This window comes from Lissotriton vulgaris, chromosome 4_1, assembly GCF_964263255.1.
Source record: "Lissotriton vulgaris chromosome 4_1, aLisVul1.2, whole genome shotgun sequence".
NCBI classification, from domain to species: Eukaryota; Metazoa; Chordata; class Amphibia; order Caudata; family Salamandridae; genus Lissotriton; species Lissotriton vulgaris.
In genome coordinates this window covers 520,689,456-520,705,000 of record NC_141691.1, presented here as the reverse complement: position 1 = coordinate 520,705,000, position 15,545 = coordinate 520,689,456, and the positions used below count along the sequence as shown (strand labels likewise).

Below are 15,545 nucleotides of genomic sequence, written 5' to 3'. Positions count from 1 at the left end.
TCTGCAATCACCTCTTGCTGGACAGCTGGTGCTACAGCAGCAAGCATAAAAAGGTAGTTGAAGAAAGTAAATCCTTGGGTCTCACCAGGGTGGCCGAGTGGTTAAGGCGTTGGACTTAAGATCCAATGGACGTTTGTCCGCATGGGTTCGAGCCCCATTCCTGGTATGGGTTTTCAGCAGGTTTGTAGGAACGTGCAGATGCTTTTGAAAAGCATTTTCCTCCGCCCTCCTCGGCCTCCCACTGCCCCTCCCCAACGGTCCCCATTCAAGCCTCAGGTGTGGAGTCTGCTGCTACTCTTCTACCAGCATGGATGCTTCCCAGAGCAATGAAGTGCCATCTACACAGAGCCCCTGCCTAGAGAAATACACCTCCTATGTCTTTTTCCACTATAGGGAGCAGGAGAAACTGATTGCTTCCTGGGCAACATGGGTCTGCCACTAGAATTTGCAGATTTCTCCCCTTTTTTTGATTTACGCCTACAGGCTCTCCCTTCCCAGTGGAGCAGGATCTGCTGATGCAGGCCCGGCTGGCTCAAACGTGCAAAGGGTTCTCCACAGGCCTCTGGGAAAGAAATTGAGCAGAGTTTCCTGCCCCGCCTCCTCTCGCCTTCCGAACGGGCTTCCAAACGGGCAATGCCCTGACGGGTCCCCCACAACCTATCCTGCCCATGCCCACACCCCTGTATATGAGGGTGACCCATGTCCCTCACCCTTCATGCTCGAATGGAAGGCCTGTGTGTCCTGAGGGGAGCACCAGACAGGCATCTCTCAGGCCAGGCAGACACCTGCAGTACCTGTTAAGCTCCAAAGCCTGTACATTCCCAAGATGCAACAGGTCACTATGCAAATCAGGCAGCCCTTGCCACACCCTCCCCGCCTCTGGCCTCTGCCGCTTTCCGTACGTGCAGCTCAGCTTTTTCTTACCCAGAGGCAGACTTCCGTTTTAGCAAACAGGTGGGTTGCAGTGGGTCCAGGACGCCATTTGGAGACAAAGCCTGCGGCCCAGTCAAAGGAGGACTACCTGCCACAGGCCATGGGGTCAGAAGCCTACAAAAGGAAGCGCGCCTCGGAATACAGGATCTCACTTGCTCAAGAGCCTTGCCTCCCACCATGGGAAGCAGCTCTAAAGGAACCTTGCGAAAATCATATTTTGAGCGATACTGCCACATGCTAGGCAAATTGTGAGTCAGAAAAGCAACTTCATTTTGAGAAGCCCTGACCTACGGGAAGGAAAAGCTTTCAAGGTCAGAAGAGGGACTTTTCCCTGACCGGGAATCGAACCCGGGCCGCGGCGGTGAGAGCGCCGAATCCTAACCACTAGACCACCAGGGAGCCCAGAGCCGTGCAGCAAAAGTTCATACACTGCTCTCCGAGTGACAAAGCTCATGGGGGCTGAAAACATATTTTATTCTACAGCAAATATGAATCGGAACTTAATCCTCATGATGCCACCAGACTGCCTGTCACTTCCAGGCACAGGCCATCCTCTCCCCCTTGCTACTGAACCGATGAATTCCTGCACAATCAGGATCCCCGGGAAAACCCAAGAGGGACACCTAGTGGCTGCTGATGGCGCACAGACAGCTGGTACACCTTCTCTCACCTATCTCGTTATTCAGCTTGCTGGAAGAATACATTGCGCTTAAGCCATTCAAGAGTGCAAAGGAGAAGAGTGCTCCAAAGTAGATGTATGCATCACAGCAGGGTTTTCCAGCAATTTACCTTTCTGTTGAGCTGGTACTGCACTTCACGCCAACATAGAGCACCTGACTGGGTGGGGGACTGCGTGCGCACAAAGGTGGCTTAGGTCAATGGGGGCAAAGCAACCTGGGGCACAGGAGAACAAGCCCCATTCCTCCGCTTTCATCTATTGGGAGGGGTGCCTTTTTAAAGACCTTCTTTTAAAAAAGATACACAGACAAATTAAGCAATCTATGCTTTAGAGGGATCTTCCCTGACCGGGAATCGAACCCGGGCCGCGGCGGTGAAAGCGCCGAATCCTAGCCACTAGACCACCAGGGAGTAGATGCTCTAGTGTGCCTGCCTTGCTCACCCCCTTATTGTGACTAAGCTAACTCCAATATAAAAATTAACGGTAAAGTCCGAGTGGGAGAAAGTTAGGTGTCACACAGTGTGTTTGTTATAAGCAATTACTTTTAACCTCCTGCAAAAGCCTTTTAACTCTGCAATCACCTCTTGCTGGACAGCTGGTGCTACAGCAGCAAGCATAAAAAGGGAGTTGAAGAAAGTAAATCCTTGGGTCTCACCAGGGTGGCCGAGTGGTTAAGGCGTTGGACTTAAGATCCAATGGACGTTTGTCCGCATGGGCTCGAGCCCCATTCCTGGTATGGGTTTTCAGCAGGTTTGTAGGAACGTGCAGATGCTTTTGAAAAGCATTTTCCTCCGCCCTCCTCGGCCTCCCACTGCCCCTCCCCAACGGTCCCCATTCAAGCCTCAGGTGTGGAGTCTGCTGCTACTCTTCCACCAGCATGGATGCTTCCCAGAGCAATGAAGTGCCATCTACACAGAGCCCCTGCCTAGAGAAATACACCTTCTATGTCTTTTTCCACTATAGGGAGTAGGAGAAACTGATTGCTTCCTGGGCAACATGGGTCTGCCGCTAGAATTTGCAGATTTCTCCCCTTTTTTTGATTTACGCCTACAGGCTCTCCCTTCCCAGTGGAGCAGGATCTGCTGATGCAGGCCCGGCTGGCTCAAACGTGCAAAGGGTTCTCCACAGGCCTCTGGGAAAGAAATTGAGCAGAGTTTCCTGCCCCGCCTCCTCTCGCCTTCCGAACGGGCAATGCCCTGACGGGTCCCCCACAACCTATCCTGCCCATGCCCACACCCCTGTATATGAGGGTGACCCATGTCCCTCACCCTCCATGCTCAAATGGAAGGCCTGTGTGTCCTGAGGGGAGCACCAGACAGGCATCTCTCAGGCCAGGCAGACACCTGCAGTACCTGTTAAGCTCCAAAGCCTGTACATTCCCAAGATGCAACAGGTCACTATGCAAATCAGGCAGCCCTTGCCACACCCTCCCCGCCTCTGGCCTCTGCCGCTTTCCGTACGTGCAGCTCAGCTTTTTCTTACCCAGAGGCAGACTTCCGTTTTAGCAAACAGGTGGGTTGCAGTGGGTCCAGGACGCCATTTGGAGACAAAGCCTGCGGCCCAGTCAAAGGAGGACTACCTGCCACAGGCCATGGGGTCAGAAGCCTACAAAAGGAAGCGCGCCTCGGAATACAGGATCTCACTTGCTCAAGAGCCTTGCCTCCCACCATGGGAAGCAGCTCTAAAGGAACCTTGCGAAAATCATATTTTGAGCGATACTGCGTCATGCTAGGCAAATTGTGAGTCAGAAAAGCAACTTCATTTTGAGACGCCCTGACCTACGGGAAGGAAAAGCTTTCAAGGTCAGAAGAGAGACTTTTCCCTGACCGGGAATCGAACCCGGGCCGCGGCGGTGAGAGCGCCGAATCCTAACCACTAGACCACCAGGGAGCCCAGAGCCGTGCAGCAAAAGTTCATACACTGCTCTCCGAGTGACAAAGCTCATGGGGGCTGAAAACATATTTTATTCTACAGCAAATATGAATCGGAACTTAATCCTCATGATGCCACCAGACTGCCTGTCACTTCCAGGCACAGGCCATCCTCTCCCCCTTGCTACTGAACCGATGAATTCCTGCACAATCAGGATCCCCGGGAAAACCCAAGAGGGACACCTAGTGGCTGCTGATGGCGCACAGACAGCTGGTACACCTTCTCTCACCTATCTCGTTATTCAGCTTGCTGGAAGAATACATTGCGCTTAAGCGATTCAAGAGTGCAAAGGAGAAGAGTGCTCCAAAGTAGATGTATGCATCACAGCAGGGTTTTCCAGCAATTTACCTTTCTGTTGAGCTGGTACTGCACTTCACGCCAACATAGAGCACCTGACTGGGTGGGGGACTGCGTGCGCACAAAGGTGGCTTAGGTCAATGGGGGCAAAGCAACCTGGGGCACAGGAGAACAAGCCCCATTCCTCCGCTTTCATCTATTGGGAGGGGTGCCTTTTTAAAGACCTTCTTTTAAAAAAGATACACAGACAAATTAAGCAATCTATGCTTTAGAGGGATCTTCCCTGACCGGGAATCGAACGCGGGCCGCGGCGGTGAAAGCGCCGAATCCTAGCCACTAGAACACCAGGGAGTAGATGCTCTAGTGTGCCTGCCTTGCTCACCCCCTTATTGTGACTAAGCTAACTCCAATATAAAAATTAACGGTAAAGTCCGAGTGGGAGAAAGTTAGGTGTCACACAGTGTGTTTGTTATAAGCAATTACTTTTAACCTCCTGCAAAAGCCTTTTAACTCTGCAATCACCTCTTGCTGGACAGCTGGTGCTACAGCAGCAAGCATAAAAAGGTAGTTGAAGAAAGTAAATCCTTGGGTCTCACCAGGGTGGCCGAGTGGTTAAGGCGTTGGACTTAAGATCCAATGGACGTTTGTCCGCATGGGTTCGAGCCCCATTCCTGGTATGGGTTTTCAGCAGGTTTGTAGGAACGTGCAGATGCTTTTGAAAAGCATTTTCCTCCGCCCTCCTCGGCCTCCCACTGCCCCTCCCCAACGGTCCCCATTCAAGCCTCAGGTGTGGAGTCTGCTGCTACTCTTCTACCAGCATGGATGCTTCCCAGAGCAATGAAGTGCCATCTACACAGAGCCCCTGCCTAGAGAAATACACCTCCTATGTCTTTTTCCACTATAGGGAGCAGGAGAAACTGATTGCTTCCTGGGCAACATGGGTCTGCCACTAGAATTTGCAGATTTCTCCCCTTTTTTTGATTTACGCCTACAGGCTCTCCCTTCCCAGTGGAGCAGGATCTGCTGATGCAGGCCCGGCTGGCCCAAACGTGCAAAGGGTTCTCCACAGGCCTCTGGGAAAGAAATTGAGCAGAGTTTCCTGCCCCGCCTCCTCTCGCCTTCCGAACGGGCTTCCAAACGGGCAATGCCCTGACGGGTCCCCCACAACCTATCCTGCCCATGCCCACACCCCTGTATATGAGGGTGACCCATGTCCCTCACCCTCCATGCTCGAATGGAAGGCCTGTGTGTCCTGAGGGGAGCACCAGACAGGCATCTCTCAGGCCAGGCAGACACCTGCAGAACCTGTTAAGCTCCAAAGCCTGTACATTCCCAAGATGCAACAGGTCACTATGCAAATCAGGCAGCCCTTGCCACACCCTCCCCGCCTCTGGCCTCTGCCGCTTTCCGTACGTGCAGCTCAGCTTTTTCTTACCCAGAGGCAGACTTCCGTTTTAGCAAACAGGTGGGTTGCAGTGGGTCCAGGACGCCATTTGGAGACAAAGCCTGCGGCCCAGTCAAAGGAGGACTACCTGCCACAGGCCATGGGGTCAGAAGCCTACAAAAGGAAGCGCGCCTCGGAATACAGGATCTCACTTGCTCAAGAGCCTTGCCTCCCACCATGGGAAGCAGCTCTAAAGGAACCTTGCGAAAATCATATTTTGAGCGATACTGCCACATGCTAGGCAAATTGTGAGTCAGAAAAGCAACTTCATTTTGAGAAGCCCTGACCTACGGGAAGGAAAAGCTTTCAAGGTCAGAAGAGGGACTTTTCCCTGACCGGGAATCGAACCCGGGCCGCGGCGGTGAGAGCGCCGAATCCTAACCACTAGACCACCAGGGAGCCCAGAGCCGTGCAGCAAAAGTTCATACACTGCTCTCCGAGTGACAAAGCTCATGGGGGCTGAAAACATATTTTATTCTACAGCAAATATGAATCGGAACTTAATCCTCATGATGCCACCAGACTGCCTGTCACTTCCAGGCACAGGCCATCCTCTCCCCCTTGCTACTGAACCGATGAATTCCTGCACAATCAGGATCCCCGGGAAAACCCAAGAGGGACACCTAGTGGCTGCTGATGGCGCACAGACAGCTGGTACACCTTCTCTCACCTATCTCGTTATTCAGCTTGCTGGAAGAATACATTGCGCTTAAGCCATTCAAGAGTGCAAAGGAGAAGAGTGCTCCAAAGTAGATGTATGCATCACAGCAGGGTTTTCCAGCAATTTACCTTTCTGTTGAGCTGGTACTGCACTTCACGCCAACATAGAGCACCTGACTGGGTGGGGGACTGCGTGCGCACAAAGGTGGCTTAGGTCAATGGGGGCAAAGCAACCTGGGGCACAGGAGAACAAGCCCCATTCCTCCGCTTTCATCTATTGGGAGGGGTGCCTTTTTAAAGACCTTCTTTTAAAAAAGATACACAGACAAATTAAGCAATCTATGCTTTAGAGGGATCTTCCCTGACCGGGAATCGAACCCGGGCCGCGGCGGTGAAAGCGCCGAATCCTAGCCACTAGACCACCAGGGAGTAGATGCTCTAGTGTGCCTGCCTTGCTCACCCCCTTATTGTGACTAAGCTAACTCCAATATAAAAATTAACGGTAAAGTCCGAGTGGGAGAAAGTTAGGTGTCACACAGTGTGTTTGTTATAAGCAATTACTTTTAACCTCCTGCAAAAGCCTTTTAACTCTGCAATCACCTCTTGCTGGACAGCTGGTGCTACAGCAGCAAGCATAAAAAGGGAGTTGAAGAAAGTAAATCCTTGGGTCTCACCAGGGTGGCCGAGTGGTTAAGGCGTTGGACTTAAGATCCAATGGACGTTTGTCCGCATGGGCTCGAGCCCCATTCCTGGTATGGGTTTTCAGCAGGTTTGTAGGAACGTGCAGATGCTTTTGAAAAGCATTTTCCTCCGCCCTCCTCGGCCTCCCACTGCCCCTCCCCAACGGTCCCCATTCAAGCCTCAGGTGTGGAGTCTGCTGCTACTCTTCCACCAGCATGGATGCTTCCCAGAGCAATGAAGTGCCATCTACACAGAGCCCCTGCCTAGAGAAATACACCTTCTATGTCTTTTTCCACTATAGGGAGTAGGAGAAACTGATTGCTTCCTGGGCAACATGGGTCTGCCGCTAGAATTTGCAGATTTCTCCCCTTTTTTTGATTTACGCCTACAGGCTCTCCCTTCCCAGTGGAGCAGGATCTGCTGATGCAGGCCCGGCTGGCTCAAACGTGCAAAGGGTTCTCCACAGGCCTCTGGGAAAGAAATTGAGCAGAGTTTCCTGCCCCGCCTCCTCTCGCCTTCCGAACGGGCAATGCCCTGAGGGGTCCCCCACAACCTATCCTGCCCATGCCCACACCCCTGTATATGAGGGTGACCCATGTCCCTCACCCTCCATGCTCAAATGGAAGGCCTGTGTGTCCTGAGGGGAGCACCAGACAGGCATCTCTCAGGCCAGGCAGACACCTGCAGTACCTGTTAAGCTCCAAAGCCTGTACATTCCCAAGATGCAACAGGTCACTATGCAAATCAGGCAGCCCTTGCCACACCCTCCCCGCCTCTGGCCTCTGCCGCTTTCCGTACGTGCAGCTCAGCTTTTTCTTACCCAGAGGCAGACTTCCGTTTTAGCAAACAGGTGGGTTGCAGTGGGTCCAGGACGCCATTTGGAGACAAAGCCTGCGGCCCAGTCAAAGGAGGACTACCTGCCACAGGCCATGGGGTCAGAAGCCTACAAAAGGAAGCGCGCCTCGGAATACAGGATCTCACTTGCTCAAGAGCCTTGCCTCCCACCATGGGAAGCAGCTCTAAAGGAACCTTGCGAAAATCATATTTTGAGCGATACTGCGTCATGCTAGGCAAATTGTGAGTCAGAAAAGCAACTTCATTTTGAGACGCCCTGACCTACGGGAAGGAAAAGCTTTCAAGGTCAGAAGAGGGACTTTTCCCTGACCGGGAATCGAACCCGGGCCGCGGCGGTGAGAGCGCCGAATCCTAACCACTAGACCACCAGGGAGCCCAGAGCCGTGCAGCAAAAGTTCATACACTGCTCTCCGAGTGACAAAGCTCATGGGGGCTGAAAACATATTTTATTCTACAGCAAATATGAATCGGAACTTAATCCTCATGATGCCACCAGACTGCCTGTCACTTCCAGGCACAGGCCATCCTCTCCCCCTTGCTACTGAACCGATGAATTCCTGCACAATCAGGATCCCCGGGAAAACCCAAGAGGGACACCTAGTGGCTGCTGATGGCGCACAGACAGCTGGTACACCTTCTCTCACCTATCTCGTTATTCAGCTTGCTGGAAGAATACATTGCGCTTAAGCGATTCAAGAGTGCAAAGGAGAAGAGTGCTCCAAAGTAGATGTATGCATCACAGCAGGGTTTTCCAGCAATTTACCTTTCTGTTGAGCTGGTACTGCACTTCACGCCAACATAGAGCACCTGACTGGGTGGGGGACTGCGTGCGCACAAAGGTGGCTTAGGTCAATGGGGGCAAAGCAACCTGGGGCACAGGAGAACAAGCCCCATTCCTCCGCTTTCATCTATTGGGAGGGGTGCCTTTTTAAAGACCTTCTTTTAAAAAAGATACACAGACAAATTAAGCAATCTATGCTTTAGAGGGATCTTCCCTGACCGGGAATCGAACCGGGGCCGCGGCGGTGAAAGCGCCGAATCCTAGCCACTAGACCACCAGGGAGTAGATGCTCTAGTGTGCCTGCCTTGCTCACCCCCTTATTGTGACTAAGCTAACTCCAATATAAAAATTAACGGTAAAGTCCGAGTGGGAGAAAGTTAGGTGTCACACAGTGTGTTTGTTATAAGCAATTACTTTTAACCTCCTGCAAAAGCCTTTTAACTCTGCAATCACCTCTTGCTGGACAGCTGGTGCTACAGCAGCAAGCATAAAAAGGTAGTTGAAGAAAGTAAATCCTTGGGTCTCACCAGGGTGGCCGAGTGGTTAAGGCGTTGGACTTAAGATCCAATGGACGTTTGTCCGCATGGGTTCGAGCCCCATTCCTGGTATGGGTTTTCAGCAGGTTTGTAGGAACGTGCAGATGCTTTTGAAAAGCATTTTCCTCCGCCCTCCTCGGCCTCCCACTGCCCCTCCCCAACGGTCCCCATTCAAGCCTCAGGTGTGGAGTCTGCTGCTACTCTTCTACCAGCATGGATGCTTCCCAGAGCAATGAAGTGCCATCTACACAGAGCCCCTGCCTAGAGAAATACACCTCCTATGTCTTTTTCCACTATAGGGAGCAGGAGAAACTGATTGCTTCCTGGGCAACATGGGTCTGCCACTAGAATTTGCAGATTTCTCCCCTTTTTTTGATTTACGCCTACAGGCTCTCCCTTCCCAGTGGAGCAGGATCTGCTGATGCAGGCCCGGCTGGCTCAAACGTGCAAAGGGTTCTCCACAGGCCTCTGGGAAAGAAATTGAGCAGAGTTTCCTGCCCCGCCTCCTCTCGCCTTCCGAACGGGCTTCCAAACGGGCAATGCCCTGACGGGTCCCCCACAACCTATCCTGCCCATGCCCACACCCCTGTATATGAGGGTGACCCATGTCCCTCACCCTTCATGCTCGAATGGAAGGCCTGTGTGTCCTGAGGGGAGCACCAGACAGGCATCTCTCAGGCCAGGCAGACACCTGCAGTACCTGTTAAGCTCCAAAGCCTGTACATTCCCAAGATGCAACAGGTCACTATGCAAATCAGGCAGCCCTTGCCACACCCTCCCCGCCTCTGGCCTCTGCCGCTTTCCGTACGTGCAGCTCAGCTTTTTCTTACCCAGAGGCAGACTTCCGTTTTAGCAAACAGGTGGGTTGCAGTGGGTCCAGGACGCCATTTGGAGACAAAGCCTGCGGCCCAGTCAAAGGAGGACTACCTGCCACAGGCCATGGGGTCAGAAGCCTACAAAAGGAAGCGCGCCTCGGAATACAGGATCTCACTTGCTCAAGAGCCTTGCCTCCCACCATGGGAAGCAGCTCTAAAGGAACCTTGCGAAAATCATATTTTGAGCGATACTGCCACATGCTAGGCAAATTGTGAGTCAGAAAAGCAACTTCATTTTGAGAAGCCCTGACCTACGGGAAGGAAAAGCTTTCAAGGTCAGAAGAGGGACTTTTCCCTGACCGGGAATCGAACCCGGGCCGCGGCGGTGAGAGCGCCGAATCCTAACCACTAGACCACCAGGGAGCCCAGAGCCGTGCAGCAAAAGTTCATACACTGCTCTCCGAGTGACAAAGCTCATGGGGGCTGAAAACATATTTTATTCTACAGCAAATATGAATCGGAACTTAATCCTCATGATGCCACCAGACTGCCTGTCACTTCCAGGCACAGGCCATCCTCTCCCCCTTGCTACTGAACCGATGAATTCCTGCACAATCAGGATCCCCGGGAAAACCCAAGAGGGACACCTAGTGGCTGCTGATGGCGCACAGACAGCTGGTACACCTTCTCTCACCTATCTCGTTATTCAGCTTGCTGGAAGAATACATTGCGCTTAAGCCATTCAAGAGTGCAAAGGAGAAGAGTGCTCCAAAGTAGATGTATGCATCACAGCAGGGTTTTCCAGCAATTTACCTTTCTGTTGAGCTGGTACTGCACTTCACGCCAACATAGAGCACCTGACTGGGTGGGGGACTGCGTGCGCACAAAGGTGGCTTAGGTCAATGGGGGCAAAGCAACCTGGGGCACAGGAGAACAAGCCCCATTCCTCCGCTTTCATCTATTGGGAGGGGTGCCTTTTTAAAGACCTTCTTTTAAAAAAGATACACAGACAAATTAAGCAATCTATGCTTTAGAGGGATCTTCCCTGACCGGGAATCGAACCCGGGCCGCGGCGGTGAAAGCGCCGAATCCTAGCCACTAGACCACCAGGGAGTAGATGCTCTAGTGTGCCTGCCTTGCTCACCCCCTTATTGTGACTAAGCTAACTCCAATATAAAAATTAACGGTAAAGTCCGAGTGGGAGAAAGTTAGGTGTCACACAGTGTGTTTGTTATAAGCAATTACTTTTAACCTCCTGCAAAAGCCTTTTAACTCTGCAATCACCTCTTGCTGGACAGCTGGTGCTACAGCAGCAAGCATAAAAAGGGAGTTGAAGAAAGTAAATCCTTGGGTCTCACCAGGGTGGCCGAGTGGTTAAGGCGTTGGACTTAAGATCCAATGGACGTTTGTCCGCATGGGCTCGAGCCCCATTCCTGGTATGGGTTTTCAGCAGGTTTGTAGGAACGTGCAGATGCTTTTGAAAAGCATTTTCCTCCGCCCTCCTCGGCCTCCCACTGCCCCTCCCCAACGGTCCCCATTCAAGCCTCAGGTGTGGAGTCTGCTGCTACTCTTCCACCAGCATGGATGCTTCCCAGAGCAATGAAGTGCCATCTACACAGAGCCCCTGCCTAGAGAAATACACCTTCTATGTCTTTTTCCACTATAGGGAGTAGGAGAAACTGATTGCTTCCTGGGCAACATGGGTCTGCCGCTAGAATTTGCAGATTTCTCCCCTTTTTTTGATTTACGCCTACAGGCTCTCCCTTCCCAGTGGAGCAGGATCTGCTGATGCAGGCCCGGCTGGCTCAAACGTGCAAAGGGTTCTCCACAGGCCTCTGGGAAAGAAATTGAGCAGAGTTTCCTGCCCCGCCTCCTCTCGCCTTCCGAACGGGCAATGCCCTGACGGGTCCCCCACAACCTATCCTGCCCATGCCCACACCCCTGTATATGAGGGTGACCCATGTCCCTCACCCTCCATGCTCAAATGGAAGGCCTGTGTGTCCTGAGGGGAGCACCAGACAGGCATCTCTCAGGCCAGGCAGACACCTGCAGTACCTGTTAAGCTCCAAAGCCTGTACATTCCCAAGATGCAACAGGTCACTATGCAAATCAGGCAGCCCTTGCCACACCCTCCCCGCCTCTGGCCTCTGCCGCTTTCCGTACGTGCAGCTCAGCTTTTTCTTACCCAGAGGCAGACTTCCGTTTTAGCAAACAGGTGGGTTGCAGTGGGTCCAGGACGCCATTTGGAGACAAAGCCTGCGGCCCAGTCAAAGGAGGACTACCTGCCACAGGCCATGGGGTCAGAAGCCTACAAAAGGAAGCGCGCCTCGGAATACAGGATCTCACTTGCTCAAGAGCCTTGCCTCCCACCATGGGAAGCAGCTCTAAAGGAACCTTGCGAAAATCATATTTTGAGCGATACTGCGTCATGCTAGGCAAATTGTGAGTCAGAAAAGCAACTTCATTTTGAGACGCCCTGACCTACGGGAAGGAAAAGCTTTCAAGGTCAGAAGAGAGACTTTTCCCTGACCGGGAATCGAACCCGGGCCGCGGCGGTGAGAGCGCCGAATCCTAACCACTAGACCACCAGGGAGCCCAGAGCCGTGCAGCAAAAGTTCATACACTGCTCTCCGAGTGACAAAGCTCATGGGGGCTGAAAACATATTTTATTCTACAGCAAATATGAATCGGAACTTAATCCTCATGATGCCACCAGACTGCCTGTCACTTCCAGGCACAGGCCATCCTCTCCCCCTTGCTACTGAACCGATGAATTCCTGCACAATCAGGATCCCCGGGAAAACCCAAGAGGGACACCTAGTGGCTGCTGATGGCGCACAGACAGCTGGTACACCTTCTCTCACCTATCTCGTTATTCAGCTTGCTGGAAGAATACATTGCGCTTAAGCGATTCAAGAGTGCAAAGGAGAAGAGTGCTCCAAAGTAGATGTATGCATCACAGCAGGGTTTTCCAGCAATTTACCTTTCTGTTGAGCTGGTACTGCACTTCACGCCAACATAGAGCACCTGACTGGGTGGGGGACTGCGTGCGCACAAAGGTGGCTTAGGTCAATGGGGGCAAAGCAACCTGGGGCACAGGAGAACAAGCCCCATTCCTCCGCTTTCATCTATTGGGAGGGGTGCCTTTTTAAAGACCTTCTTTTAAAAAAGATACACAGACAAATTAAGCAATCTATGCTTTAGAGGGATCTTCCCTGACCGGGAATCGAACCGGGGCCGCGGCAGTGAAAGCGCCGAATCCTAGCCACTAGACCACCAGGGAGTAGATGCTCTAGTGTGCCTGCCTTGCTCACCCCCTTATTGTGACTAAGCTAACTCCAATATAAAAATTAACGGTAAAGTCCGAGTGGGAGAAAGTTAGGTGTCACACAGTGTGTTTGTTATAAGCAATTACTTTTAACCTCCTGCAAAAGCCTTTTAACTCTGCAATCACCTCTTGCTGGACAGCTGGTGCTACAGCAGCAAGCATAAAAAGGTAGTTGAAGAAAGTAAATCCTTGGGTCTCACCAGGGTGGCCGAGTGGTTAAGGCGTTGGACTTAAGATCCAATGGACGTTTGTCCGCATGGGTTCGAGCCCCATTCCTGGTATGGGTTTTCAGCAGGTTTGTAGGAACGTGCAGATGCTTTTGAAAAGCATTTTCCTCCGCCCTCCTCGGCCTCCCACTGCCCCTCCCCAACGGTCCCCATTCAAGCCTCAGGTGTGGAGTCTGCTGCTACTCTTCTACCAGCATGGATGCTTCCCAGAGCAATGAAGTGCCATCTACACAGAGCCCCTGCCTAGAGAAATACACCTCCTATGTCTTTTTCCACTATAGGGAGCAGGAGAAACTGATTGCTTCCTGGGCAACATGGGTCTGCCACTAGAATTTGCAGATTTCTCCCCTTTTTTTGATTTACGCCTACAGGCTCTCCCTTCCCAGTGGAGCAGGATCTGCTGATGCAGGCCCGGCTGGCCCAAACGTGCAAAGGGTTCTCCACAGGCCTCTGGGAAAGAAATTGAGCAGAGTTTCCTGCCCCGCCTCCTCTCGCCTTCCGAACGGGCTTCCAAACGGGCAATGCCCTGACGGGTCCCCCACAACCTATCCTGCCCATGCCCACACCCCTGTATATGAGGGTGACCCATGTCCCTCACCCTCCATGCTCGAATGGAAGGCCTGTGTGTCCTGAGGGGAGCACCAGACAGGCATCTCTCAGGCCAGGCAGACACCTGCAGAACCTGTTAAGCTCCAAAGCCTGTACATTCCCAAGATGCAACAGGTCACTATGCAAATCAGGCAGCCCTTGCCACACCCTCCCCGCCTCTGGCCTCTGCCGCTTTCCGTACGTGCAGCTCAGCTTTTTCTTACCCAGAGGCAGACTTCCGTTTTAGCAAACAGGTGGGTTGCAGTGGGTCCAGGACGCCATTTGGAGACAAAGCCTGCGGCCCAGTCAAAGGAGGACTACCTGCCACAGGCCATGGGGTCAGAAGCCTACAAAAGGAAGCGCGCCTCGGAATACAGGATCTCACTTGCTCAAGAGCCTTGCCTCCCACCATGGGAAGCAGCTCTAAAGGAACCTTGCGAAAATCATATTTTGAGCGATACTGCGTCATGCTAGGCAAATTGTGAGTCAGAAAAGCAACTTCATTTTGAGAAGCCCTGACCTACGGGAAGGAAAAGCTTTCAAGGTCAGAAGAGGGACTTTTCCCTGACCGGGAATCGAACCCGGGCCGCGGCGGTGAGAGCGCCGAATCCTAACCACTAGACCACCAGGGAGCCCAGAGCCATGCAGCAAAAGTTCATACACTGCTCTCCGAGTGACAAAGCTCATGGGGGCTGAAAACATATTTTATTCTACAGCAAATATGAATCGGAACTTAATCCTCATGATGCCACCAGACTGCCTGTCACTTCCAGGCACAGGCCATCCTCTCCCCCTTGCTACTGAACCGATGAATTCCTGCACAATCAGGATCCCCGGGAAAACCCAAGAGGGACACCTAGTGGCTGCTGATGGCGCACAGACAGCTGGTACACCTTCTCTCACCTATCTCGTTATTCAGCTTGCTGGAAGAATACATTGCGCTTAAGCCATTCAAGAGTGCAAAGGAGAAGAGTGCTCCAAAGTAGATGTATGCATCACAGCAGGGTTTTCCAGCAATTTACCTTTCTGTTGAGCTGGTACTGCACTTCACGCCAACATAGAGCACCTGACTGGGTGGGGGACTGCGTGCGCACAAAGGTGGCTTAGGTCAATGGGGGCAAAGCAACCTGGGGCACAGGAGAACAAGCCCCATTCCTCCGCTTTCATCTATTGGGAGGGGTGCCTTTTTAAAGACCTTCTTTTAAAAAAGATACACAGACAAATTAAGCAATCTATGCTTTAGAGGGATCTTCCCTGACCGGGAATCGAACCCGGGCCGCAGCGGTGAAAGCGCCGAATCCTAGCCACTAGACCACCAGGGAGTAGATGCTCTAGTGTGCCTGCCTTGCTCACCCCCTTATTGTGACTAAGCTAACTCCAATATAAAAATTAACGGTAAAGTCCGAGTGGGAGAAAGTTAGGTGTCACACAGTGTGTTTGTTATAAGCAATTACTTTTAACCTCCTGCAAAAGCCTTTTAACTCTGCAATCACCTCTTGATGGACAGCTGGTGCTACAGCAGCAAGCATAAAAAGGGAGTTGAAGAAAGTAAATCCTTGGGTCTCACCAGGGTGGCCGAGTGGTTAAGGCGTTGGACTTAAGATCCAATGGACGTTTGTCCGCATGGGCTCGAGCCCCATTCCTGGTATGGGTTTTCAGCAGGTTTGTAGGAACGTGCAGATGCTTTTGAAAAGCATTTTCCTCCGCCCTCCTCGGCCTCCCACTGCCCCTCCCCAACGGTCCCCATTCAAGCCTCAGGTGTGGAGTCTGCTGCTACTCTTCCACCAGC

At 52.3% G+C, this 15,545-nt stretch overlaps 20 non-coding genes across 20 annotated transcripts; 8 read left to right on the top strand and 12 right to left on the bottom strand.

Annotated features, from left to right (window-relative positions):
• Positions 1–83: 83 nt before the first annotated feature.
• On the top strand, positions 84–166 carry TRNAL-UAA (transfer RNA leucine (anticodon UAA)). The gene has a single exon. It is a non-coding gene; the product is annotated as a tRNA-Leu (tRNA).
• A 1,094-nt stretch (positions 167–1,260) lies between these two features.
• TRNAE-CUC (transfer RNA glutamic acid (anticodon CUC)) lies at positions 1,261–1,332 on the bottom strand. Its single transcript has one exon. It is a non-coding gene; the product is annotated as a tRNA-Glu (tRNA).
• Positions 1,333–1,950: 618 nt separating this feature from the next.
• TRNAE-UUC (transfer RNA glutamic acid (anticodon UUC)) lies at positions 1,951–2,022 on the bottom strand. The gene has a single exon. It is a non-coding gene; the product is annotated as a tRNA-Glu (tRNA).
• Positions 2,023–2,265: 243 nt separating this feature from the next.
• On the top strand, positions 2,266–2,348 carry TRNAL-UAA (transfer RNA leucine (anticodon UAA)). Its single transcript has one exon. It is a non-coding gene; the product is annotated as a tRNA-Leu (tRNA).
• Positions 2,349–3,430: 1,082 nt separating this feature from the next.
• On the bottom strand, positions 3,431–3,502 carry TRNAE-CUC (transfer RNA glutamic acid (anticodon CUC)). Its single transcript has one exon. It is a non-coding gene; the product is annotated as a tRNA-Glu (tRNA).
• Positions 3,503–4,435: 933 nt separating this feature from the next.
• TRNAL-UAA (transfer RNA leucine (anticodon UAA)) lies at positions 4,436–4,518 on the top strand. The gene has a single exon. It is a non-coding gene; the product is annotated as a tRNA-Leu (tRNA).
• A 1,094-nt stretch (positions 4,519–5,612) lies between these two features.
• On the bottom strand, positions 5,613–5,684 carry TRNAE-CUC (transfer RNA glutamic acid (anticodon CUC)). The gene has a single exon. It is a non-coding gene; the product is annotated as a tRNA-Glu (tRNA).
• Positions 5,685–6,302: 618 nt separating this feature from the next.
• TRNAE-UUC (transfer RNA glutamic acid (anticodon UUC)) lies at positions 6,303–6,374 on the bottom strand. The gene has a single exon. It is a non-coding gene; the product is annotated as a tRNA-Glu (tRNA).
• Positions 6,375–6,617: 243 nt separating this feature from the next.
• Positions 6,618–6,700, top strand: TRNAL-UAA (transfer RNA leucine (anticodon UAA)). Its single transcript has one exon. It is a non-coding gene; the product is annotated as a tRNA-Leu (tRNA).
• Positions 6,701–7,782: 1,082 nt separating this feature from the next.
• On the bottom strand, positions 7,783–7,854 carry TRNAE-CUC (transfer RNA glutamic acid (anticodon CUC)). Its single transcript has one exon. It is a non-coding gene; the product is annotated as a tRNA-Glu (tRNA).
• A 618-nt stretch (positions 7,855–8,472) lies between these two features.
• TRNAE-UUC (transfer RNA glutamic acid (anticodon UUC)) lies at positions 8,473–8,544 on the bottom strand. The gene has a single exon. It is a non-coding gene; the product is annotated as a tRNA-Glu (tRNA).
• A 243-nt stretch (positions 8,545–8,787) lies between these two features.
• On the top strand, positions 8,788–8,870 carry TRNAL-UAA (transfer RNA leucine (anticodon UAA)). Its single transcript has one exon. It is a non-coding gene; the product is annotated as a tRNA-Leu (tRNA).
• Positions 8,871–9,964: 1,094 nt separating this feature from the next.
• TRNAE-CUC (transfer RNA glutamic acid (anticodon CUC)) lies at positions 9,965–10,036 on the bottom strand. The gene has a single exon. It is a non-coding gene; the product is annotated as a tRNA-Glu (tRNA).
• A 618-nt stretch (positions 10,037–10,654) lies between these two features.
• On the bottom strand, positions 10,655–10,726 carry TRNAE-UUC (transfer RNA glutamic acid (anticodon UUC)). Its single transcript has one exon. It is a non-coding gene; the product is annotated as a tRNA-Glu (tRNA).
• Positions 10,727–10,969: 243 nt separating this feature from the next.
• TRNAL-UAA (transfer RNA leucine (anticodon UAA)) lies at positions 10,970–11,052 on the top strand. Its single transcript has one exon. It is a non-coding gene; the product is annotated as a tRNA-Leu (tRNA).
• Positions 11,053–12,134: 1,082 nt separating this feature from the next.
• TRNAE-CUC (transfer RNA glutamic acid (anticodon CUC)) lies at positions 12,135–12,206 on the bottom strand. Its single transcript has one exon. It is a non-coding gene; the product is annotated as a tRNA-Glu (tRNA).
• Positions 12,207–13,139: 933 nt separating this feature from the next.
• Positions 13,140–13,222, top strand: TRNAL-UAA (transfer RNA leucine (anticodon UAA)). Its single transcript has one exon. It is a non-coding gene; the product is annotated as a tRNA-Leu (tRNA).
• Positions 13,223–14,316: 1,094 nt separating this feature from the next.
• Positions 14,317–14,388, bottom strand: TRNAE-CUC (transfer RNA glutamic acid (anticodon CUC)). Its single transcript has one exon. It is a non-coding gene; the product is annotated as a tRNA-Glu (tRNA).
• A 618-nt stretch (positions 14,389–15,006) lies between these two features.
• TRNAE-UUC (transfer RNA glutamic acid (anticodon UUC)) lies at positions 15,007–15,078 on the bottom strand. Its single transcript has one exon. It is a non-coding gene; the product is annotated as a tRNA-Glu (tRNA).
• A 243-nt stretch (positions 15,079–15,321) lies between these two features.
• TRNAL-UAA (transfer RNA leucine (anticodon UAA)) lies at positions 15,322–15,404 on the top strand. The gene has a single exon. It is a non-coding gene; the product is annotated as a tRNA-Leu (tRNA).
• Positions 15,405–15,545: the final 141 nt, after the last annotated feature.